This window comes from Cyanistes caeruleus, chromosome 5 (genome assembly GCF_971803275.1).
Source record: "Cyanistes caeruleus chromosome 5, bCyaCae1.hap1.1, whole genome shotgun sequence".
Lineage (NCBI taxonomy): Eukaryota > Metazoa > Chordata > Aves > Passeriformes > Paridae > Cyanistes > Cyanistes caeruleus.
In genome coordinates this window covers 51,821,761-51,849,256 of record NC_141705.1, presented here as the reverse complement: position 1 = coordinate 51,849,256, position 27,496 = coordinate 51,821,761, and the positions used below count along the sequence as shown (strand labels likewise).

At 37.6% G+C, this 27,496-nt stretch overlaps 1 protein-coding gene across 7 annotated transcripts in view; it reads left to right on the top strand.

Moving 5' to 3' along the window:
• Positions 1-27,496, top strand: part of GRID2 (glutamate ionotropic receptor delta type subunit 2) — a 672,274-nt gene that overhangs the window by 355,198 nt on the left and 289,580 nt on the right. The gene's annotated exons all lie outside the window — the stretch shown is intronic.

The window sequence follows — 27,496 nt, the reverse complement described above, 5'->3', positions numbered from 1 at the left end:
TTCTTCCCTAAATGAGGATTTGACCCTTTAAGCTGCAAGTTTGTCTTGCATAAATAACTTTGAATGCAGATTTTATTTTAAGGAAGACTGACTCTTCTCAAATGTTCATAATAGTTTATTTTAGATACTTGACATTGGTAAAAAACTCATTGAATCAAAACCTTTAGAATGTCTGGAGAAAAAAATCCTATTACTTCATCAAATATGTTTTTCTGCTTTTTCTCAGAGAGAATATATTGAGATTAAACTGTTGCTCATCTTGATCTTATCCAAAGGGTTGGGGTGATCTAAACATAATAGCTTAGGTTTTGAAGGTTTCAGTGGGATATGAACACATCATTCTGACCATCTGTAATAATTTAATTACAGGGAGCTTTCTGAATCACGGGTAAATGTCTTCCAAGAAAATTATGGTGAATATTATTGTATTGGATGTGAAAATGAAAAGGCCATTTGAGAAGATAAATACCTTTTTTTTCAAGGCTTGATTCTGTTACCTACATTTACAAACCATGAAAGTAAAGCTTATTCAAATGAATATTGCGACAACAGCACGATGACATTGCAGTATTAACGTAAAAAAGGGAAAAGTTCATTTTATGGAATGATGTGAAATAAGGTCCCACATTTGCGAATGGTGGAAGTGCACAAATTTTAGTCAGTTCCAAATGCTACCTCTTATTCCACTTTGCTAAATTATGCAGTAGACATATTAGTTAATTAATTGCAATATCAAGGCCCACTGGTTGATACCTTTTGCTTGTCTTTCTATCCTTTCTGGGGAAGGAGGCTGTGCTATAGCTGCAAAAGTCACCCATGCTGTATTAAATTGTAAAATGTAGTGATGCATATGTAACCTTACATTCCATGGTGAAAAACATGTGCTCATGTCGCCTTCCTGTTGCTATGTACTGCACTCTTTGGGACATAATTTCAAATTGGCTAAGATCCAGGCTTACTACAGTCAGTCACAACTGTGAAGCTGATGTTAAACCATTAGGATCAGCCACAGGAGGGACTCTGAGGATTTCTTTACTCTTGGAGAAAGAATAGGAAGGCGGTACCGGGGTATATTGTCAGTGTTGTAATACGGGCACTTAGATAAAATGTAACATCTGGCTGATTACCAAGCAGTTCGTTGTGCAGGTGCAGGGTTATTTTAGCACTGCAATTATGCCAGGTTTTATTATTATCTTTATACTCCATTTAATTCTAAAACAAGAACGTTTGTGAGAACCTTACTAAATTAACTTTGTGGGAGAACATGGATTTGTAGGATAGCTTGCAGGTTCTGTTCATTTTTACTCTGTGTTGTGTATAGTTTTGCAGCATTACCACTGGGTAGTATTTTTAATTTAAAAAAAAAAAAAAAAAGAAACATAAAACCACTCATTTGTCAGTATGGTTTTAAGAAATCCTTTAAAATAGTGTAAATGGGGACTTTGAGCCTCCGTATCTGTGTGTACAGTAATACAATCTCACTGACCTTCCTTAAAAGCAGAGTACTGCCACAAGCTGTGCCTGAGCTTATGTATGGCCTTATGGTCTTCTATGATAAAGGACACAATTATTTCTGATGCAGAGTGGCAGAATCTTGCCATTGGAAATGAAATCAGTATCATCTCTTCTTTGCTTGCTGAGATGTTCCCTTTGACATTGATCTTTAAACTTCAGCTGCAGCAGAAAAATGGCAAAGGCTACAGCAGGAGGAAATGTCCCTCGACGGCTTTCGAGCAAGCCTGGACATATGACACGGGTTTAAGAGTTGGGTTCAGAAGTGAAGGGCTCTGTTTCTCACATACACACACACTCCCTCAAGGCTGTGGTGACTGGGTGCTTTGCTGAGCTACAAATGTTTTCCTAAAACCTGAAGGGGAGGGAGAAGCAGCAGCAGCAGCTCTATCATTACGAAGTCAAATCAAGTGGCCTGGCTTTCTGTGCTCGGTGTGATGTAGAAGATAGGGCCCGTTCTGTCTCCAGTTAAAATTGTTTGTGGGATTCTCTCGATGTATTCCAATACATATTGATATAATGATATATTTCCCTTTTTTTTATTTTTTTTTTTTTAATAATTCTAATTAGGATAATAACTAATTCTGCAGGACTTGTACTTTCCTTCTGTCAAAACCAGTCGGTTTGCCACCAGTCTCACAGACACAATAGCCAGATATCTTACCAAACCAAGCTGGCAGAATACCTTTTTTTGGTTTTAAATTTCAATAAAGTTTATAAGATGGAAGAACTTCAGATTATTTCTGAATGCAGAAAGCAGCAAGTATTTGCTTTAGCACTAGGTATTCCTTGTACTTCTCTTAGCCTTGCACCATCCTTTCCAAACTTTGCATCATGCACTTGACACTTGGAAAGTCTGGGGAAAATGATGGATGGGATGTATGTAGTGCAGAATAAAAGATACAGGGGTTTCAAGGGGGGTCCCATTTTAAGGTCTGAAGAGGTTAGGGGAAAAACCTGCAACTCCAGTGCTGTACTAAAGGTCAGGTGAGGCTGGGTTGTTTCAGAACATTTTGGAAAATGGCTGATGTTGAGGGTTGGAGATTGTTTGGCTTGTTCTGTTTTCGTTTTGTTTGTGCATGTGTTTGTTCTGTTTGGGGGATTTTTAAAGATAATTTAAACATATTTTTAATGAAATACGTTATTAAATGGGCAAATCTGCCCTTCAAAGTTTAAGGAAACACATTGCTGTTTAGCAAGAAGCTCACTTCAAAACATAACTGGCTGCTGAACAATAATAGAAGACTGAAAAAAACTAAGAACAGATGAGAAATGAATGGTTGTATTTAAACTTTTTTGAAAATTGGTGTCAATGGTCTAAACCAAACTGGAGAGCACAAAAAGCTCTTGAGGCTTTCCTGGTGGCTCGCAGCTCAAATGTCAGGCAGTCTGTGCAGTGAACTGGTTCCACAAGATCTTTGTTACTTTGAATTCTATCTGATTTCAAGTTTTCTTATTCATGTCTCATAAATCTTCATAACATCCAAGACAGAAGATGTATTTGGAGCCAGGAATTAAAATCAATTCATTTTCTTTGAAAAATGTAGTAGAAATGAGTGTGGTAACTCTTTTAACCTGATTCTTGAGGATGTTTTGTTTCCTGACCACTTTGATAAAGGGTTTTCTTAAAATTAATTTTCAGTTATTTTTAGCAGCTATGTCTTTAATAACAATAAGAAATTGCTTGGATAACTGTGGAAAATGAAAACAGGACCTTTGGTCATTGAGACTGCTTCAGTGAGTGATAGATTTCTTTCTACAGCTCTTGCTGGCTGAATGCTGCAGGTAGAGAAATGTGGCAACAAGAATCAGCAGTGAGAGTGAGAGAGGAGTTTGGTAAAAACATTTGACTTATCTTTATCCTGAGTAACATAAACCTTGGCTTACTTGTATTAGTTTTTCTTGTCTACCTTGCAGTGTTTTTACTCAGTATGTGAGCTCATATTTTACCTCCTGTTACTTATTGACCACTTCCAATTGCCTTAATTCATGCCTATCCTTCTCTGTTTAACTAAGATTACCAATGTGTTTTGTTCCCATCACTCTTAGCAGTTTTAATTGGCTATTCTATCAATTTCAACATTGTACCTGGTATTATTTTAGAGTGTACTTTGTTTGTGAAGCATTGTAGGGACAGGGAGCTGAATATACCGACTTTTTGTGGTAGTCTGTGATTAAATGGAAAAAAGCCTTGAAATATCTATTTCAATGGAATGTAAAATCCATAGTGGCAGTATGTATTTGGATTCATATGAGGCTTTGTGACTAATTTTCCGATATAACACTATTAAAACGATGGTCAGCTGAAATTTAGATTGGCTGAACTCAGCAGTCATTGGGCACAGAGAGTTTAAAAAGAATGCTCCTTGAGAGGAACACAATTGTTTAATTGAAAACAAGGTGAACTATTAAAATCTTCATTCACTTTTTCTCACAGTACTTCAGTTGAGGTTATATATAGATGAGTCCATTAAATCACCTCAAGGAATGTCTAAAGAAACAAAAGAATGATCAGTAGGCAGTGGCACTCTTTGCTTCATGAACTTTTTCAGGCAACAAGTTAAAATTAGTTCAAAATGTGGAGTTTTTTTATACTTATCTTGGCATACTCTCTTCTGTCTGTGAGGGGAAAAGCACATGGAAATAGAAGATAAATCTGCTCATTATACCTGTGAAGTGGGGAGAAAGTTAATAGTCTTATCCAATTTGTATTCCATAATGTGGTCGAAACTGTCCAGTGTCTTTTTTCAGAGTAGTGTGCTAATGTCTCTTTAGAATCCATTTGAGAATCTAGCTGGAGACAAATGAGGCTCAAGTGAAGATCGGAGGTTCTGCACCCAGCCATGGTGCTGAATATGTATTTCATGGTTTCTATGCAAGTGAAGGAAGTATAAGAATGGGAATTGGCTGATTGGAGGCTCCATGTGTGCTGTGGTACATAGAATTACAGAACTGTTCAGTCTGGAAAAGACCTCTGGGATCATAGAGTGCTACTGTTAACCCAGCACTGCCAAGTCGTTCGCTAAACCATGTCCCCAAGTGCCACGTCAACACATTTTTTTAAATACCTTCAGGAATCGTGACTCAACCACTTCCCTGGGCAGTCTGATCCAATGCTTGACAACACACTTCAGTGAAGAAATTTTTCCTAATATCAAAGCTAACATCCTCTGGTACAACTTGAGGCTGTTCCCTTTTTTCCTATCATTTGTTATTTGGGAGAAGAGACTGACACCCACAATAGAGATACATGATATATGATTAAAATATGTTGTATATATACATACGATAAATGAAGACATAGGCACGACAGTGTTGGTTTTATGGCTGGACTCAGTTATCTTAAAGGTCTTTTCCAACCTAAATTATTCTATTTTATGTGTAATCAGGTCCTTAACCCTTTTTCAGTGTAGACGGTGTCTTGCTTTGTGAATAGCCTAGTTATGTCCCTTGAGGAAGAGAAATGGTGTTTGTCAGAGTGGCAAAATCTAGTTCCTGGAATCCAAACCGGTGGCATATCTTGTTTACTTTATCACTGCTTCCTTTTGTAATTGATCTGAAAGTTCAGCTGTTGCAGAAAAATGACAAATGGTTGGTGCCCTGTATCTGTGGAAACTATCTGGGAGCTATTCTAAAGGCTGGCAAGGATTTAGCTGGTAAAGATGTAATCTCATGAATGGCAGAGCAATTGCAATCTGAGAGGTAGGATGGAGGTCTTAAAAAAATAAAAGAAACATTACAGACTGCCTGATGAAATCAGATAAAGCTGTGATTTATTTCATATGGAAAAGAGTAAGATGCTGATGTTTGTGCTTGGCTGCAGGTTTGCTGAAACATTTTCAAACGCTGATTTTTTTCCTTGGAGTCTGGTGATTCTTGAGAGCTGTGTCTGAAATTAAACATATTGGATGGTTCCTTCCTCCTGCCCTCTTACAACATTTAGAGGAAAGGTAAATGAGGGTGCAGTAAAGGTCACATTTTAATTTTGCCCTCAAGTGTCAGGCTCTCCTGAGAAATACCATTTATACAAGTAGGAAGTGTTCTATATGTTAAAAATTGTTTCATGAAAAATTTCATCTTGAATTTTAAGAAAAATTTAATGAACTCAGATGATCTGAATTCAACTACTCTCTTCATGGAGTAGCTGCAAGTGGAAGTATGATCTCAAGTTATATTTAAGCAAACTCATTTAAGCACTAGAAGGATGTAAAAGCAACCCCAAATGAAAGTTAAAAACCAAAACCAACAACAAAAAAGCCCTGCAACATCTCAGCACAAAAAAAGCTATATGTTGTCGACAAAAACATTTCTTTGGCTGAGCAAGGAGCTATGAACTAGTGTATTTAAATTATTTTATCTAAACAATAAAAGGATTTAAGAAAGAAACCTAAGACAGAAAGGAGAAAGAAATTAAGGCACCAATAGGATGGGTGTTCTCTACAAAACAGAGGTTTTTTGAAAGCATTCATACAGAGCACAGGAAATGGCCCACAGCCTTTTGGAACTGCTGTTTGGAGTGTTTCTCAGGTTCCTGACTGGACCTTGGTTTCCAGCTGAGTTTGATGGGAGAGACTGAAAATCCAGGGAAAAGTTACAGCATTGATCGGTGACTTTGTACACAAGGTCCTCTCTGTGAACAGACATCAGTGAGTGTGGAAGGTGAGGGTCAGTCCCACTGGAATGTGATAGACATAAATCCAGTTTAAATGTGCTTTAAACACTTAAGAGCCTGTCTCACAGGTTTCCTATGGATTCCTTATTTCAGCTGAAACTGGATGCTGGTTTGCATCTGAGGCACTGGGATAAGGGGCTGTCATTAATATCTCCCTAGACATTTATAATTAACCACTAAAACTGAAAATTTCTAAAGCATTATGCAGTTACCATTGCTGTTGGAGAGTCCACGTTCCTGCATTTAATTCTGAAAGTTACTGAGCATTTAATCATTGTGGTGCATGGCATGGAGGTGGGCATTTCAAACAAAGTATTGACTGAACATATTTTGAAATCTGTTTGCAAAGCTATCTCTGTTCAGAGCAAAAGGAGATACCACCCATTCCAAAAAGACTACATGGGCATTTTAGAATCTCAAAACACATAATTGAAAATAACATTTCATTTAAAAAAGAATAATCTCCTTTAAAAATAAAGCTCTTTGATGTAAAACTAAATTAAATAGATAAATCTTTCTACCAGAACAGGGCAAAGAGAAAGCATGTTTTATTCATGTAACAAGCTGCTATTTTACATTGATGCAAATAAAACTACATGTGAACTAACAGCTGCTCTCCAACAGATTGCTGCATCTCACATTCTGCAAAGGGAGCACAGCTGGAGAAATCTGCAGAACATTTTAATCTGTAAATCAAACATAAACTAGGAAAGCATATAGTGTACTTGTAATAGCATGAATGTTTGCAAAGGATTTTTCCCCATGCTATATGTAAGGAAAATTGTTTCTGTTTCTAGGCTGTCTTCTGCAAAGTATCTGGCCAACCACTAATTTCCAAGGTATTCATTCTTACCTCAAGCACTTCACTGTCTGTCAATGACTTGCGGATGTTTTACTGGGATTAAGCAGGCTTACATCTTCTCTGACAGAATATGAGCAGGAATACCATTTTTACTTGAGTGTTGTGTTCTTCCTTTGAGTAAGATGCTGATCTAGGGTGGACAGCAGGTACCCAAAGAAATCCTTATGTCATCTCTAAGAGAAGACATTTCAAGTGAGTCACGTAAGTTTGCGGCTTCTTTTGTTATTTGAGAAGACAAAGTTCTTTCTTCTAGTACATAGTTCAGACATTTGAGGAAAACCATGAAGCCTGGATGTGTTTCTAAAGGGGTGAGGAAGAATTAACTATAGCCTAATAATTTACTTAATCTTAAAATAGGCAGTAACATCTTTTGCCTTGAGTAAATAAAACCTGAAAATCACTGAGTAATAAAGTGGGAAATAGAAACCTGTAGTACCTACCTTATTGTTTTTTCATCCTACCCCCAATAATCCCTTGTCACAAGAGAGGGGTGCAACTGTCACTCATCCACCCTGACCGTGGTGCTCTGTGTCAGTGTGACCATTTTCACTGGCAGCTGCTACTTGGTAAGCTGAGCCAGGAGCCAGCATGGGAAATTAGGAGAAGGGAGCTGTCTTAAGTGGTTGAACATATAAACTTCAGAGGTTGACAGACTTGTAGGTAAAGAGTAAGTGTAAATGTATTAAGCTTTTATACACTGGATAAATATTTGTGGAATTGTTGAGGGCAGAATAGACTGAAGTGTAAAAACATATCAATTCTTTATGGAAAAAGAAACTATAAACCCAAACCATTTGGCTTTTTTTCTGAGCTGGACTCTTCATCATGTTATGCTCTAACAGAAAACACAGGTAAAATTTGCATATAAGGTACACTATAAATGAAATGTGAAGTGTTCTGTTTGAAGGGTTGGAAATCACTGCATTGTTTACAGCAATGAACTCCCTGGCTGGATGTTGATTATGCTTAAATATTTACATAACTCCCAGCAGCATTTGACAGCTTTGACTGAAAGAAAATCATCTTTCTAGTAATTTGAAGGATTTACATTTCATTGCTTGTTTTCAGTTTTATGGGGTTTGGAGCTGGGTTTTGTTTTGTTTTGTTGGGGTTTGGTTAGTTGGTTGGTCATCGTTGTCGTGGGGTTGGTTGGAGTTTTTTGCTTGTTTTTCTTTTGGTTTTAGTTTTCTTAATATACCAGGAACATCTAGCTTTTTGTAGCTTGAAATGCTTGTTTTCATTTTATATATCAGTGCTCTAAGTGCTTGTAAGTGCTGAGGGGGCCTGATTCATCAGAGCATCCTAACAGGTACATGTAAGCTTGGCTGCCTCAGGAATATTGCATAGAAAACTACAAACCTATTTAGTTCGAACAGTTCAAAAAGTGTTCTTGAATTCAGTGTCTGATGACCAGGTCTAGTTCTTTCCCATGAACCAGAAATTATTTCTTTCATCATCATGGAGTGAAACTATTACTTCTGTCCTTTGCAGTTTGGTTAGTGGCTCTGGCACTGTGATAGTTCATTCCTGTGATTGCTTTGGCATGCATTAATTTCTTATAAATAATATTTATTTTATGTATATGCCTGGTAACTTCTATGCTTCCATGTCAAGTAGAGAGATGTAAAATTCCTCTATGGAAACAGCCATTAACATGATTATAAAGTTACATATTCTGGAATGTAGCTTTTTGGGAAATGGAGATACGTCAAGAAATTTTTCCAGCAAAATAAAAATTACTAATGGGATGAAAATTAAAATTTCTCCAATAGTGGAAGAGAGTGTGTGTTCGCTGGATGTGTTTCATTTGTCATCAGGGGTTTGTTCTTTTCTAACTTTTTTAACTTGTAATGAAACTTTTATTGCTTAAATACTGCTTTAATTTCCGGTTAAAACAAAGCAAGTACAGCTGTAATGAAGCTTTATCTGCAAAGAGTGGTTTTGAGTCATAAATTTCTTTTATTGGAGGTAGTACAACTTATTTTTTATTTTACTGTGCCACACTTTTATCTACATTAAAAACAATCTGATCTGTAATATTTCATGTTCAGGCATTGCTTCCTGAATAACAGACTAACTCTGTTATTAAAGAGAACAGCTGAAGCATATAAAAAAGAAGCCTAGAAAGGTAACCACTATGGAAAAATATTAGCAGTTTTTATAGGCACATTAAACTAGATACAGATAAATTGCTTTGGTTTTCCCCTACATAGATTAGAGCTTTCAATTCTAAGGGTATCAAAACCCAAGATGAAACATGCCAGTAATAATAGTGGAGTATATAAAAGCCATTTAAATGCTCAAAACTTACGATACTTATGATGTGTTCCCTAACTCTACTTTTATACAAAATAATTCCAACTTTGACTTTAAAAAGTGACTAGGAAAATCTTAATTTAAATGATCTAAACTTGTTAAATTGGAATTACTTAGGCTGATTACATTGCAACTGGCTGTACTTGTTGTAGCTCTGAACTCCCAGAAATTGGAATGGAAAAACCCTATACTGCTTTACTAGGCATTCTAACATTGTTATGGCTTGTGTTTATTATGAGCTCTCTTAGTCACAGAGAGTGCAATATATTTTCATCCCATTTAATTCTGGGGAAAGAGAAAAGGGAAATGATGTCTGATGCTGAAGCAGCTTTCATCCATAAGAGAGAAATGAAAGGTGCAATTTTTGTGAATCAGTCAGTTAAGTAGTTGCCAAATGCAGATAGGAAGTTGAGTGTTTGGAGTGTGAGTTTTTGTTTCTGGTTTGCATATATGTTTGTTTGTTTGTTTAGGGTTTTTCAATTTGACCTTGCAACCAAGTTTATGGTGCCTGAAGCAATATCCCAATTATTTATTAAGTAAATATTGCAGTACCATGCAACACTATTATTTTGCAGTCAAAATTGAGTACTGTACCATCCTCCTTTTCACAGTCAGAACAATAGATACATTATTTTTAAAACAATTCATTCAATGCAGATTCCTTCTGGAGGATGAAGATAATTTCATGCTGACATTGAAGAGACATGCTTGATCAGAAATGAAAAATAGAACAAAATAATTTTTCATCAAGCTAGTCTTTGTTTTTAAGGTGACATTTTATTTCAAGAGAAAAATTGAAGGCTATTAGAGTAAAAGAATAACTGGCTTATTTTGGTACTGCCAGGGAAAGCAAAATTGTTTCAGAAGTTAAAGCTGAAGAGGTATAACAGCAGTGAGGTAACTTGATATCTTACTCAGGCAAATGTGTAATTATTACATTCTGACATCATTTTTTAACAGTTTATTCATCACAGTCTGCCTCACATTTTGATGCAAGATGGAGGATTTTTCTGCTCAGATTTTACAGGGCAAAGCAGAGGGCTCTCTTAAAATGGAAATAAACATATGTGATATTTAACTGAGTTGAAGCTACCTTCAAAGGGCACAGTGCAGCTCTCTTAAAATTAATTAAAAAAAAAAATAAAACACAGTATAACTTTTCTTGATTCACCTCATAGCCATCCCAATGCACAGAAAGCAAATCATTAATTTTGTATTTGTAGCTTACTTTGAGACACATTAAATGGTTTTGAGATATTTCTAGAGGTAATGTGCCATAGCATAGCTATAGTAGAAATTAAAACCAGAGATTTATTCTGAAAGCAGTCCCATACATTTATTTTAAGTTTTCATGTTGTTTTCATGTTTTAAGAACATATGAAAATATTAAAGGGAACTGAATGATGCATCTTGCACATCTATAGTGCAAGTAGACAATAAAAGAGGTTTATTATTCTACACAAGCAACTTTTTAAAGTTTAGCTCCATCCAGTAGATAACAGACATGTGAGATAATCTTCTGGAGGAAGATCAAATCAATGCTTCAAACGAAAAAAAAAAGATGTTTCTACCTCCTTTTCTTAACAACCCAAGCCCAAGACAGTCCCAACCAACAACTCCAAGAACCCCAAGAGCTTGTCTGTGACTCAGACCAATGAGATTGGGATCCAACCCACTGCAAAAGGTTTAGTTTCTAGGTACTGTGTACAAAGAGAATGAGTAAATCACTGGTTTATGTCATGCAAATGGAGCTGCAGGTGCTTTCCAAAAGGCATTGTGTGATGTGCTTCTCATGAGTTTCCTTGGAAAGCAGGAAACTTGAGGGTGCTCCCACAAGACTGATTTTGGGGATTGTACAGCATTGACATTACAGGACGATAAAAGACATGGCAAGAGCTGGGTGTGCACTACATGTGCTCACAAAAGCATGGAACATACGGTGCTAACAGAGGCTTGCATCTGACTGCAAGCAAACCTTATTTAAAATTTGATACCTGGGAGAGAGACAAGAACATCTGGGTTTGCACTTGTAATAATGTATTAAGCGGGAGTGAGAGTAAAAAAAAGAGCAACAATAACAACCTTCAGTTAAAATATATTAGTGTAATTAAAGGACATGAATTATAAATATACAGCATGGTAAAGTGTAAGAGGACAAAAAACCTCATAGGCCCTCCAGAGGCAGTGTTGGCATAATTGTAAGTACAGACATCATGTTTTATCATGGTTAATGTTCTAGATATAAAAGAATCATAGGCTATAAGAGAAGGGCAGGGTGACCTCATTTATTTTGTGATTACCAGTTGTCCTGAGATAGGTGGATTTATTGGTTTTTTTGAAAATGTTAATAGAGTTTGGACTTTCCAGCTTCACCCTGTCTGAATGAAACAGATATGTATAGAAAGGTTGATGCATTATTGTTTTTAAATAAAAACTGGAAGATGAAATGTGTTTTCAAACTATTTAAACTTTTTTCCCTTCACCACCACTCTGCCAGAAAACAGGAAGTGTCCTTTATATCTAATGATATTCTGTGTTTCCTTCATTGGAAGATCATAACTAATCAGAGAATTAAAGAATGAAGTTACACGCTGTATATAATTCCCATTTATTCCTTTTTTTTCCCCCAAGTTGTCTTTTACTATCATTACCCTAAATTAACTTTCTTTAATTTTTTATTACTATATATCTTGCTTAATCAAGACAATGGCTCCGCACAAGAAATTGCAATGTTAGATGAATCTACTAGATTATATGAGTGTGTTGTTCATATTTACATGAAGTCTTATACCAATACATGATATTTTTATTTGGAGTAAGCATCTGACATAAAGCCAGGAAAACACTGCCAAAACAAGTGTCATTCTAATAGGGTGTCAGAGCAATTTCTTCACAGATTGATTTCCTTTTTTCTAGCTTTTTATCTTTCATTTATCTCCTATTTTGATTAGGTTCTTCTAGTTACAATTTCCCTGTTGTCTTCTTTGCAGAATATAAGATAAACATTCAAAATAAACTTCTGAAGTCTTCTTGCTGTGCTGGAGGTTGCAAAAGATAAACTGAATTTACGATGGCCAGAAGAAATACTGCCTATAACCACAACATAGATCTGTGTTTTGCTTCATTGTCTTTATGTAACCAATGTTTTACTAACACCTTTGTGTGTGTCAAGATTTGCTTTTACAGAAGGGCTTTTCTTAATGTGACACAGTTAATTATAGGGAGTGATAGAAAGCATGTGGTCCTGTTCAAGGACTTGCCTTTTTGTCTTCCTTGCAAAAGTTACCTCTCTTTTGTACTTGGCTTTCAAATGATTGAAAGAGGAATAATGATATTACAGGACAGGACTCAGGTACAAGTAATTATCAGATCTCAGTTTAAAAAGGAGCAAGTTGGTTCTCTCTGTGGTTCTCTCTGTTCCCAGAGATATAATTGGGAATGTCTCAGAATGAAATTCACTCGGCAAGGGAATGTGGTGTATTTCAGAATTTGCCTTCTCCTAAAGGTATGCCTAAGCATCCTGTGTGACTTAATTTTGTTTCATTAGAACAGACTGACTCAAGTTGGGACATCTCTGATGAGACTGATTTGGCATAATGAGAGTGAATGGAGGTGACTGTGGCCTAAATGGATATTTTATTATTGCATTTAATGAAGGCACATTGTGCCTTGACACAAGTGCCAAGGGGTAAAAGTGCAACTAACCAAGTCTTAAGTAAGGAAGAAATTTTAGACTTTGGCCACTTAATGTAGTTTCTAGATAAAGGTTAACAAAAGGAAATTATTAGTTTTCTGTTTATTATTTTGTTTCCATTTGCTTTCTTGAGTGTATGTATATATCTATATATGCGTGTCTGAGTTGAAATATGTGCTATAAATATCCAGTTGCTTCAGTCAGGACAACAGCTGTACCCTGAGGATTCTCTGAGTTTGTAAGATTAAAGGTTTTCCCATTTATTTACTGAAAAGTTTAATTAGTGCTGGATGTCTCAAGCATATTTACAATTTGTTGAGTTCCACTGCACTTGCCAAAAAATAATAGAAGAGTCAGACATCTATCAAATGCTGGGCAAAAGCTCCAGCTGTGATGAAGAATGTAGAAATAAGACAAAAGTGGGCATCATTATCAGATCTTTCCTCTTCCGATATTTGCAGCTTATCTAAAGTGGATCTTAACCAGTGCTGTCTGGAGATTTTCAGTAACAACCCAGTGACATTTTTATCCCTCTGTTGGAAACACTGGACTGAGCTATTTACACTGACAAAGTGTCAAAGTATGGCAAGAACCTCGGCAAAGCAGTGAGCAGCAAGAAGTGCAGAATGTTAGAATTGTCCCCAAAATCATATGAATAGTAAATATAGTTTATGGGTGGTTGGATATATTACTTTTTTGAGTGATCCAGCACCACTGAGAGCTCTTTAGTAGGGAATAGTAGAATAGAATAGTAGAAGGTCTGGGTGCTGAGGTGTCTTGTATTTGGAAGCATCTCTCTCAAATTGAAAACATTTGCCTTATAATGTTGCAGGATTGTCAGTCTAGTTTCATCTCCTGTTAATAACTGGACTACAGTCAAGTGCTCTGTTACTTTGGTGGCAGCACTAGTTGCTTGCTGCACCTAAAATGTGATGGGAGCTGTTGATGTAATTTCTGATGTACCTTGGCAAATCAGCTCAGGGTAGGAAAGGAGTCATCAGCCCTAGGATGATGCTCAGTGTGGGGGACCAGTGCACAAACCAGTGTTGCTGGTTGGTTTTGCATGTAAAAGAACTTCGTGTTGGTGATTGTTTGTCATTAGATCAAAGGAAAATATTTGTTGTCAGATATTGCATATTCCAGGAAAGCAAGTGTGGTTGAAAACCAAAAGGGATGAGGGATGGCACAAGGAATAAGGTGGAAAGGTAGGTGTGATTCCTCCGCTGGTCAAGGACTGACTTGACTGTTCCCATGGCAACACAGCTCAGTTCTCTCCTTAGGCAGCTGCTGATTACACTTTGAATTTTATTTGCATTCATGATTAAGGAGAAGTATAAAAGGACTGAGGTAAAGAATTAAAAAAGCAATAAGAGGATAAAAGACCTTTCAATAAGTGTTCCTTAGAAGCTTTAATTAAAAAAGTAGAAAGAGGAGGAGGGAAAGAAACGGAGATGGAAATGACAGCAAAATTTTAGAAATTTTTATTAAATTGGTGAATTACTGTTTCAAGAAATATTGGAAGGATTACTAGCATCCCTGTGAATCTCATATATTTCATAGCGTTATACCATGTAAAAAGTAGAATTTTTTTCATCACAGGGAAGGATACTGTTCTTCAGTACAAAGAATTTGATCTAAAACTGTATTTAAATGAAAGCTTTACATTATGTTGAGACATCAGGAGTCACCACTCCTGGCAGTGTTCAAGAAACACCTGGACATAACACTCAGTGCCATGGTCTAATTGACAAGGTGGTGATTAGTCAAAGTCTGAGCTTGATGATTTTGGAGGTCCTTCCCAGCCTAAATATTTGGTTCTGTGATCTTGGGCTTTTTAGACCTGACTTGACATTTCGTAAGGCTACTGTGATCATGGCTGTCATCCTGTGTTTTATTGTGTATCATATTGTTTTTATCAATAATCACAAGCTTCTATATAACACATGTCAAGTGTACACTGCATTTATTACACCCTTGTGAAGAGGAAAATGCCACCACTGCAATTCAGAAGCAATGGTAACTCATGAACTAGTTCATGAAATTCGTTTAGTCTCCTCTTCCACTCTTAATAATTGACGGGCATCTTAGTCAAATTCTGATGCCACTGAGACAGAATACAGAACTTGGCATTTCATATACTTTGGAATAAGTAACCATGAATTTTTTTGCATTCCTTCTATTAAAATAAGGCTTTACAAATAGAGTCTAACAGTAATCAAACAAAAAAAAAAAAAAGAGGAGGTTATTGATAGGAATAGGATTTATCAATTTATCAAGAAGAAGAGAGCCCTTGCCTTCAGTAGAACTAAGTTTTCTCTATGGATCTTCATCTTCTTATAAGTGCTGCATTTTTCAGGACAATTGATATGTTTATATATCATTAATGACACCAAGTTAAACAATTGCAAAACATTGCAACATACAATAACACAGCTAGATATTATATTTGTTATTGCTGAAATGCTACAGGATTTGTCATACCCAAAAGTCGAAACATGCCACTAAACAGCTGCTCTGTTCAATTTCTATCTGCTTTTGTCTATCTAGTCTCTCTCTAGCCAAATACTTTCCAGATTGTAGCCATGATTTCATCATGATTTCAGAGCTACATGTGCCTCCATGGATCAAACTGAAGTGACATCAGCAAAGTGGGACAGTTCTCCTTCTGAATCAAATACTTATGGAGATATATTTGGTTATGCAGAGAGGCAGCCTGTGAATATCCACAGAGAAGAAGGGAAATACGGGAGTTTTTACCCATACTTCGCCCCAAGTTGAGAGATGCTTGACTCTGGGTACTGCTTACAGTCTTTTCTGTATTTCTAGCCTGTTCTGTATTTGGTAAGCACTATCTTTTCAGAGAGAGAGTTGGTTATATGGGTAAGTTCATGGGGGTGAAGGGCATTGTGGCTGTTAGATGGTGTGATCATGGTTAACAGGTATTTTTAAGTTCTGGTACATGGAGCCCCTTGAGTGGGTCCAACAGAGGGCAACAAAGGTGATGAGGGGACTGGAGCATTTATCTTACAAGGAAAGGCTGAGCTGTAAAGAGGATGGTTCAGTTCCAGAGACACTTCCTATGTTTATGGACTGAGTCAGCCTCTGTCTTTAACTGTCCAAGCCTTTAAGCTAACTTGATTTGTTGTAGATGTACCACCTATTTAATGTCTCTTTCCCTTCTCCAGTAGTATTTGGGAATTTGGTCCTAGAAGATTTCATTTTGGTTTTTTTTTATTGAAACACTTGGCTGTCTATTATGTCAAAAGATGATTTAAACTTTAAAAGGATACTCAGCAGGAAATACTGAAGAAAATAGGTATTGAGAAGATGAGTGAGAAAAAACTGTAGAGAATATCATTTTTCACTGCTGAAACTCATTACTAGTGTGGAATAGATCTGTGGTGAGCTGAGCATTTCTAGTAGAAAATGTCAGAATTCTGCTTAAGTGAGATTTGTTACAATACACATGATGAACATGAATGTTTACTGCCACTGAGCTGTGGTAAATAGTGACTGAGCAGCGGAACAGATTGCCCAGAGAGGTTATGGATTCTCCCTCCCTGGCCATATTGAAGAACCGTCTGGATGCAAGCCTGTGCCATGTGCTCTGTGCAGGATGACCCTGCTTGAGCAGGGAGTTTGGACCAGATGACGCACTGAGATCCCTTCCAACCTGACCCATTCTGTGATTCTGTGTCTGCCAGTTAAACTAAAGGAAAAACACAGATTGCCTTAAAATAAATGTTTCCCATTGCTGGATAAGGAATCTCTTAGTGTACTAATTTCTGGAGCTAACAAAGAGGTTTTCTATGCTTTAAATGAATTGAAATTGATGTGGTCTGAATTATTTGAGATGTACACTTGCATGCATGAATGTGATAAAAATAACCAAATAGAGCACATAAATGCTTGAGTAATGCATGTTGTAATTGTAATGCCTGGCTCTAGCACTTACAAAATGATTGCAATATACATGAACGGAAGGACATATTTTTAAATTTGTGGCCAAAATGGACTGCAGTCAAAATTGAGCTAGCTAAAGCATTTGGAAAAAGTTCAGGTAGTTGGCAAGCCATAAACTGGCTGTTAATGAATGCAGGATATACTGCCATCATCTTCTGGTCATGGGGATGATTCTTTCTGCACTCTGATTTTCATGAAGTTTTTGGATAATATATATGTTTACTTGGTTATATTCCTCTCAACTCCCCTCCCCCACCCCCAAAATAGGTTTTTAAAAGAAAAATATTTGTCTTTCATTCTGGAAAGGAATATATTACATTTTGTCACATCTTGGTGGGTGTGGTGTGCTGTTTGAGAATTGCATTTTCATGAGAGTTAGTATGTCTTGGCTTGATAACATTTTTTTTAATTTTGTTTCTTATAGCCTAGATGTTATGAGAATATATCATCTAGATACCCCTACTCCTAGGAAATCACATGTTCTGAGGTGTGAACATTTCTCGTGTGCTATAAAAGTGGGACATTTTGACAAATCATTGCATATGATGAACAAGGTTCTCTCTGATAACTGCAAGTCATTGGCAAGCCCCAGTCCTGGAAGTCTCTGGTTCCAACAGTACCCCCTGCCCCAAGCAGTATGATGTAGATGGAATCTACTACAGATGTAGTAGGAACCTAATGCCTCTGTGAGAGCAGCTTGCACTTAAATTAGAATGGATTGATTTGCCTGCACTCAGGCCAACTACCATCCTCACGAGTTGCTATTTTGTGGGTTTTGCCCAGATGATCTAATAGAGCATTTTTAACTAATAAGCATTTACATGAATTTTGTTGTCAGTTTGGGTTTTTTTCCCCCTCTTTCTTTTAAGCTAAAAATCAATGCAGCTTTCTGATTCTTTTATTTTTTTAAGAGATGCAGTATTTCTGCTCTTTTTTTTCCTCTGTGATAAAGCTACTCTGGTGCTTGTGGTCAAACATCAGTCAGTGTTTCCTACAGAGAAGATTTTGCTCCTGAAGTCAGATTTGGCACATCATGGCCAGTCACCTCATAGCCAGTGAGTGAGCAAGAGCCGTCACTGCCTCTGTTTGCTCTGCAGGGGACGTTATCTAGAGAGATCGCCTCAGCACAGCACTTCTCTGTGGTACCAAAAATAATTTATAACTAGAAGACCTATTTCTCTATTCACTCCTGGCTAAAACAACACAGTGTCTTGTGTATGTGTTTTGGGTTCAGGGTTGTTTTTTTGACAGCTTCTTAGCACTTTCCAGCTGATGATTCGCACAGTTCTCCTATTCCGGGCTATTTAGTCAACGTGATGGCTCTCGGGTAGCTGCTGATGCGGGCTGTCATCATGATCTGACATTTCCTTAGCCGAGCTAACAGGAAGTCTGCTTCTGTAAAGGCCATGAAATTTGGGGCCCCCTGCTTGCTCTTCTTATAAACCTGAGAATATTGATTCCCCTAAAGCCTCACAACAAATGCCAAAGGGAGTTGGGGAAAAGAAATAAGCATTTTCTTCCCTGCTCCACTTTTTTCTTATCTCTGTTTCTCTCAGCCTGCTGAAGTTGTTTAGATGTGTGGGTTTTTAATAACATTCTCTTTATAAGTTCTTGATAGAGATATTATGAAGCAGTAAGTATGGCAGTACCTTGCAATCATTTAAGGAATCATTATAAAAAAAATCAAGATGGATTTCTGATTCTTTTTGTAAGGGTTTTTTAGCAAATGCATTTAGACGAGAGACATGCCCAAACCACTTAGAAGCATAAATATTCCTTATGCCAGGGTTTATTTTGGAAGCAGGAAAAAAGGTGCTGTTCTGAGGTTCGATGTCTAAGCTTGCTTTTGATGAAAGAAGGATGACAAAGAAGTACAGAGACAAGTTTTAATTAAATGTGACATTTTAAGGATGATCTGAAGGGTTAGATCTCATTCAATGACTCAGCAACCCGAAACGGCCTGAGTGTAGTAAGTATGGAGGAAAGCAACCTTGATGTTATTATCCCCTGCTTCCTGAGGGATAACCAGGAGTGATGAAGCCTCTCTGTTAGGATTAGAAGCAGTTTTACCTCCAGCAATCTAATATGATTCTCCTGATGTTACACAGTGCTTTACTTAACCTCAAAGTACTGAGCAGTATATCCCAATTGATACAGAACAGTACTATCAGGTAGGTTTACTAGTTCTCTTATCTTTCTAGTTAGTGTAATTGGATAAGGCAGCTTTCCCCCAGGAAAAATGGTACCAAGGAAAAAGAGGGCAAATGCAAGCATAGTGGGTTTTTTTGAACAGTTCCATAGCAGTGTGCAGTTCCATTTGCTCATGGTAGCTTTGAAATTGCCCCAGTTTATCCACTTAAATTAATTATTGCCAATGGAAATTGCACTGGTTTTACATTATATGTAAAAATGGAGCTACTGTGTATGTTCTAGCAGAGCTTATTTAAAAATACTTATGAAGGCCCACAATGGATTCTTTTTGCCCCAAAGTAGTCTGGCAGGCTAAAATGTTGAAATAATGTAAAATATTTAGTTTTCTCTTTATATTTTCTGGGATTTTTTTCATTTCCCCTCATCTTAGATGAGTGCCATGAATATTATTTCTAGCTTATTGCAGAATGACCCTGGTTCAGTCTTGTCTTATTGCAGTATTTTCGGTCTTGAGAAATAAATACTTACTGATCATTTTAGCTTTTTTCTTTTCCCCTGCACTCTTTCAGTAAATATAGAGAAGATTTGAAGTTTTTATGTTTTTGACAGCAGATCTTTCAGATGTATTGGTGTAGTTCAGATGCAAAGCAATAGGAATTACTGAAATCTCAAAAATATAGGTGAGGTAAATTGTCTCCCATGCAACCCTTAAGTTCAATATCTGTTATCACTGTCTCATTAATAAAGCTGTGTGTGCTCATTTGTGGTCCCTGCTTAAAAGCATGTTTGTCTCATAAAATGCAGAAGCCAAGAAATTTCAGTTCAGCAAAGGATAAAAGCATAGCAGATTTAGAGGAAGTATGGAATGGATTCCTGTAACTACCTAAAATGAGGCTTTGAATATATAGCTTTTATTTATTTTATTTTTTTTCCCCTAATTAGTGTGGCATGAAGAGTCCCTAGTTTCTGTAAGATGTTTTTTGGATGCGGGAAGAAAAGCCTTGAAGTGTTTTATTTTGATATATAGTCATTAAAGTATTGGTGGGGTGGGTGGTGCTTGTTTTGGTTGCTGTGATGGGGCTTTTTGGGGTGGGGCATTTTTTATTTGGGTTTGGGTTTCGTTTTTTACTTATGTTTAGACATTTTATTATCTTGTCTGAATTTCCTGCATGCTTGGCAGGTTTTTATTTGGGTTGAATTTTGAGGGGTCTTTTTTGGGTTGATTTTAATTGTATAACACCAAGTGAGAACTCTTAGACAACTCCTCATCAGTGTACTCTCTCTGGCAATCTAGAAAATATTGTTTAAACATTAAATCCTGTTGTGTGCTTGTTTTGATTTTATATTGTTACCTACTCTAAAATAAATATATTAAATAATACGCATCTATCTTTTAAAATCTGTGTAAAGTATCACCATATCTCTATATTACTGGACTTGAAGATTCTGTACCTGTTGAGTTTTGAGCATTGATTTCAGAGAGACACAATTGTGCTTTCTTCCCTTAAAGATGCTTGCTGGTTATGTGTTCCATAGATCTTTTCAGCAGTCTACTAAAGACTGCCTGGATAATGTGGAATTTCATGCCTATGTGCAATTAGACTTCATGGTTTGCTGTAAAGAAGATATTAAAAGAATAAAAAAAAAAAAATAATTCCAGTAGACAAGAGCTATCTGCTGTATCCAAAGCATAATGGTTTGTCTGAAGTTTTGTAATAAGCAGCAAGAAAGGTGAAAGTCTAGATATGCAGAATTTCTAGAGAATATTTGCTTCTTTTACATGATAGCTGTGTGATTTGTGCACATGGTCAGGATATATAGGAGGCACAAATTCTTTTCTGCCTTATAGGATTTCAACTTCTATGTCTCATGATCATAAGGACAAAGCGTCTGATGGGAGAAGAGCAGGCTGCTGGACCCCTGGGTTACAGCCCATGTTCCATTACGTGTTTGAACAGCTTATGCAAAGTGAAGTGGTCAGAGGGGCAGACTGGAGCTTCAATACCTAGAATAATCCTCTCTGAGTAGTAATAGAGTCCCTGAGCCTGGGTCACATGAGGTGGTGCTGTTAAATAAAAACAAAAACCAGGTTTAATTTCTCCACCTCCTGAACAATGGCTTTAATTGCTATGTGTCAATTATGTGTGCAGGGATTTCAAGTGGTAAGTCTCTCCAAATAAATAGTTCCACAAAAACTGTTCTAATAATTAAGGAAAAAAAATTTCCCAGTACTGCAAGCCCTCATCAAGTATCTGTTTTTGTTGCAAGGGCTTATCACATGAAGGCACAACACAACCATATGCTCTACCACTGCAGTAAAGAAAAATGTTTATGGATCCAGATAGAGGTGAAACAATTTAATTCAGGAATTTGAAGGTATCAGCAGCCCTCTGGATGAAAAGCTGGTGACCTTTGCTTGCAGAGACAACTACTGGTAAGAGTTACATAGAAGTCCTGCCTTAAGTCTTTTAAAATACTGTCTAAGACGATAGTTAAAATCCTACAACAGTCTGTTCTTAGGGTTTTACCCATCCAGCCTGGAACAACTCTAGTGATATAGAGAGATTTCCCAAAAAAATATAATCGAGGCTTTCCTTTCAATTCTATATTCTGTTATACAGCCTTAAACATATCTGTACTGATTGACCAGAACTGGTAAAATTAATCATAGTTATGAGCCCTAAGTCCTCCTTTTATTACAGAGAAAATCATGGAATACTAAGTAAAGATCTAACCACAGTGTGCCTGCATTGGACTGGTTGGATTTTTGTTCCCTGTAAGACTTTTATGGGTATACACTAGCTTAGTTTAATTTGTAGGAGGTATTCTTTAGTTTGTTTAAATTGACATAATTTATAGTAGGGGACCCATTTCTGTCATACCACATTGGAAAAAGAAGTAAAGAAACACAGCCTTCTGTTACTAATGGCAAAATCAAACAAAAAGTGATCTTTTCCAGGCAGCAGTTCCTCCTTCTCCTTCACAGCTGTCTGCTTCCTCAGGGCCATGCTGTCTGTCTTTGTGTGAAATTTTCCCTGGTCTAGTTTGTCCAGGCTTATTGAACATCATAGGGACATGCTGTTTGAAAATCTCCTCATTTGAAGTAGTCAGGTTTCTGATTTGCAGAATTGCTAATCCTCTTTACTTCAGCTGAGGAAGAGTGGTCGCAGCCTGTGTTTTAAAACACTTGCCCTACTAATTTTATCATTCTTCATGTGACTAGCATTCTATAAAATGTATTGTTTTTTCAATCTATTTTTCATAACATGAGTACTGGTAACAATTCCCTTTGCAGGGGTATCTTTTAAAAATGAAACAATGGTATCAAAATGGTACCAAACATCAGTGGTACCAAAACAGCATTATGTGCTATAGTATTCCTTTGTGAAAGGACAGTAGTTCCTAACTCTGCAGAAGGATATGCAAGTGTGAATCCATGAGCTTGTGCCAGCTCCTATTAGCAGCAAAAAGACAGTAACCCAAGGCAGTGGGCACTTTGCATATTCTGCAGCCAGAGGAGTTTCTATTTCTGTCATACTCCCAGGTAGAGAGGAAAAATTAGCATGTGCATAAAGCTGTCCTTTAGCTGATAGAAACATGTGAATCAGCAACATCTCGGTGTGTGATTAAAAAGCAGTGGCATATGTTAGATTGGGAATTGTACCTCAGCACTCACTGCGGTCTGCATAGCACAGTTGTTTGTTGTTTCTGACAAACAACTGGACTGGGTTCTAAAACAGGTGACAGAAGAGGATGGCTTGAGGTCTGCAGCCCCCTGAAACTTCCTGCCACCTTAAAGAGCTTTAGTGGTACATTTCATTGTCATTCTCCAATGAAATCTTCAAATCTGTCTTTTGGTGGTGTAGTGGTTTTAGCACTAGCTAAAAATCACCAGAATACTTACTCATCTCTTGCTGTGAGATATGGATTAGGAGAAGGGAAAAACAGACTTAAAACTTAAAAGGAGTAAAGGAAGTTTATTAACAGAACTACAAGAATAATAAGCCAGAATAAAACCTCCAGAAACCTTTTCTCCCCACATTTTTCTTCCCACAACTGACAATGTAGAGACAAAACCTGGGATGTTAAATCAGTATCAACTATGCAATAGTCTTTTCATCAGTCTCTGTGGGAGAGTAGTTTTCCCTTGTCATTCCAGAGAGAGTTCTCCACAAGAAAACAGTTTCCTCATGGCATTTCATTCCCATGATTGGCAGCCACCTGGAAAAAAAGCTCTGCCATCATGCCCTCCTCCCATTTTCACACCACTCTGAAGTATATTCATGGGCCATGAACTCAAGGGGTGTTATTTTAAGGATGAGTTATTCGAAGGCAAAGGTTCTCTTCATCTGTCTCTGTGATCATCTCTGGGAACAGAAGTTTTCTCCTTTTCTCCCTGGGGGCCAAGGGACTTCATCAACTCTCACTTCTCTCTTTCTGTTCCAGCATCTCATGGGATCACAGCTACTCCACCATTTGCTTAGCTCATCAATGGGTATGGTACCTTTGCTCAGATTCACAGTTTGAATAGTTCATTGCCCCCTAATACTCTTTTCATGAATTAAAGGAGTTATTCAGAGCATTACTGTCCATCTCCATGGCCTTACCAAAATATTTCAGCTTACTAAACCATCTGCTCATTCTCCTTCCATCTGAGGCTTGACTTCTTTCCTCTTACTGACTTTGATGGTTTGTCTCTTTGCATGTTTGATCACTCTCGCTTTTCTCTTTCTGGAAAAAGATTAAATGTGCAGGTCTCATCTAGGGAGTGAAAGGGTTAAAATCTGGCCTAAACCACAGCAGGTATTTATGGTGTTGGACTTCAGCTCAGCAGCCCTGGAAAGCATGGGATGGCTTTCGGATGCTTTTTGGCCTGGAGCCATCTGTGTGGGCCATGGAGAGGGGGAAGGGGCAGCAGGATGTCAGCAGCCTGGCCCAGCCTAGGGCCAGGGGCTCCCCTGGGAAAGGCTTCAGCCACCGCTGGAATAGGACCTGGAAGGCTTCCCGTGAGGGGCTGCAGCCAGCCTGGGGCCAGGGGCACCCTGCAGTCTCCATCCCCCACCACAGGAGCCCGAGCCCGGCCCCGCTCCCAGGCCACACAGGCCGCAAGGATGGGGGGGCCGGCCGCACCAGAGCTCTGTTACCTTTCAAGGCTGGAAACAAAGGGAGCCAGAACCTCCCAGGCTTAGGTTTAAAAGGTGATCTTATTTTTCAGTGGTCCAAAATGCTGTCAGTTCTGAGAACTGGCTAGCTATTGGCCTGATCTCAGAGAGGAAACTCCCAGCAGCCTCTCTCAAAGGAGTCACTTCCATGGGTGCTTTCCACTTTTTTTTTTTTTTTTCCTAAATGCCAAACCATCACAGGTGGTAGACTTGGAGACCTTCCCAGAAATGTGTACATGGAAATAAAAAGGAAGTGATCTGCCAGGCTCTTCCATGGAAGTTGATCTAGAGGACTTTACTCCAGATCACGGTGTAAGCAAGGAAATATGGGTATAGGTAATTGTCTTTATGGGGAAACATCAAGAGTGAGGTAAACATGAGTTCCATGGTGAAACTGGCTGAAACTCTTTTCCACTGGGCACGGTGGGTGCCCATGGAAAAGAGGCTGAAGCACAACATATAGGTCTGTTCAAAGCTCTACACCTGCTTCTCCTTTGAAGAAGTGTTTCTTGGGGAAATGAGACCTTTCAAGGAGTTGGGATAAGGCGTATTGATGATGCCAATTCTGGGAGGCATTCCCAAGGCACTTAAAAGAATTGTAATCACAAATTTAGCTTCCCACCAAAAACCTCAGATCCTTGTATGCTTTAAGTGTCACCTGGTGAAAAGCAGTAGAAGAAAAAATTGTGCCAATAGAAAAAAGTGTTTCTCACTAGAAGAAGAAGCTTTTGACAAAATCAATTTAAACATGACTTTACCTGCATTTCCAGTACTGTCCTTAGTATTCAAATAGATAAAGTTTGAGATTGTGTTATGGTTGTGTCTTTGTTTTCATTTTGCTTATTAGTTGTAGGTTTGTTGGTTTTTTTCATGTTTTAAATACTCTGCTAGTTCCTGGTATTTGCAAACCTAAGAGATGCATGAAGATACGAAGCTTACTCTGCCATTCTTTACTTGACATCTCTGGATCTTAACAATTATTAGTTTTGGCTCTAGAAATGACCGTGATACTGAGAATAAGAGGATTTCTTTTTTCCCCTTCCTACTCTGTCTCACTTTTTGTTGCTTACTTTGGGAAGTGTGGTATTTTGACAATCCTCATATGTGTGCAAATCACTTTATTCCATAGTATCTAACATCCCTCATCTGCCTTCATACAAAATAACAAGGAATAAAAGCTGCATTAATTCAAATGTTAACTTAAGGCTACAAAAGGCTTTAATTTTCTGTTATGGGAGTAAAGTCAGTGGATTTTTGGTCATCCCTTTCACTAATGCTAAATATTTGCCTGTGTTTCTTGAAGCTTTACAAAGCACTGACCTTAGACTTTTTTTGTGGTTGGATGTCTTAAAGATTTAGAAGTGAAGGCAACCTTCATAAATGATAAAGACTGAGTCCTTCAAGTTGAAGGATGTGTTTTTCCCTTGGTTTTGCATTTGGCCCATGCATCCTGTCACAGAATATTTTTTGTGCATGAGAAGTTGGAGCCAATCATGTGATGTTTTCTGTGTATACGTACATATTTGTGTGCATGGGTGCTGCTGACAGACCAAATAAGAAAATGCATGCATCCAACTGTTAGAAAAAAAATAATTATCTCCAGTGTATTCTCTACATTGCAATTAAAAAATAAGCTGTTATCAAAAGCAGCAAGGGGGAGAGAATGAAAGAAAAATGCTGGCTAACTAACAATACCTTAGTGTGTAACAGTCTGAAATTCCCCCGCTCACAAAGGAAGATAATTGACTGTATAAAACTTGAGAAATTGAAGCATGTGCTTGGCTCTCTCCTCACTAATTCATAAGTGAAAATCAGGCATAACTCTTGGAAAAGTCAGAAAACTTCACACCTTTCAAAACAGGTGAAATGAGATCAGAGCTATTTGCTAAGCTTAAGCCTCCTATTTTATTCAAGTTCTCCAGAAATGGACTTACAGACAAAGGAATAATGTATTAGAATTACGCAAACTTGTGTTAAAATTAATTTGGAAATTAGTAGTCTTGACAGCTAGTCATCTGTAATTAAATTTCTGAAAACTGACCTTCTTCATTTTTTCCTGTGGAACAGCTTTTGGAACATACTTATGGGAGGCAGTAGGAAAGGTAGGCAGTGTCTGTGCTTTGACCAGGCCAAGCCAATGGCACAAAGACCATGTAGGCATTGCTACAACATCCTTGGCAATGTTTATGTGATTTATGTAAATCTTGCCCTACTCAGTCCTAAAGAAAGCCTTTCTGAAACTTCACCATTTTTTGTGTTGCACACACAGGATTCCAACAGCAGTATTCTACTAGGCAGAATAAGTTTTTTGTATCTCCAGTTCTTCAGATGTGCTGGGTTGTGAGGTTTGTTTGTTTTTGTTTGTTTTTTTTTTTTTTTCCATTATATCCTTCAGATCTTGTGGTAAAATGAAAATAACCATACTTCTTTGTTTTTATGCAGTATTGGATATACCTGAATGAAAGGTTTACTTTTTTATGTCAGTTTTTTTTTTTTTCTTCTATGCTTTCCTATAAACAATATCTGTAATACTGCAGATAGAAGGTGGTATGTGGTACTCTATTTTATTGCCAGTTTCTGGGCATCCCTGCAAGCTAAATGCATGGAAAAAGTAAGTCAAAGGGAATGACACTATCTGTAATCCACAACTAGAAGCTCTTGATATACACAGTAAGGCTGGTTCCCCTCTCTTTCACATCCAGTAGTGACAGACCAATTCTGTTGCTACTTGAGAGGTGATACCAATGCAAAACAAGTAAAGAAGACAGAATCCTGTAGTGGAGTCAATACTCTTGTTTTGAGGAGTTATTGTGGCAGCATCAAAGAGCTGGAGAAAAAAACCATGTCAGTAAATACATGAAGGGCTGCACCACAGGAGCAAAGCCTTCAGAGAAAGAATAGACTTGCTGCTATCTGAAGCGTCACAGTGAGCACTGCTGCTTAGATCCAACAGCAATTAAAAGATTTTAAGAGATCTAGGAAGAAAATGGTAATTTCCATTTCAGGGAAAAGCAAGTGAGCAGGCTCAGCAGTTCTGCTGCTTCACTCCACATGGTGCTCCTGCATGTGGCACTGCTGTCTTTTGCTGTACAGCCAGGCAAAACTTCCGAAACAATTTCTGCTCCAGCTTTGGAAGCTGAGACCACTTTTTTTTCCACTTTCTA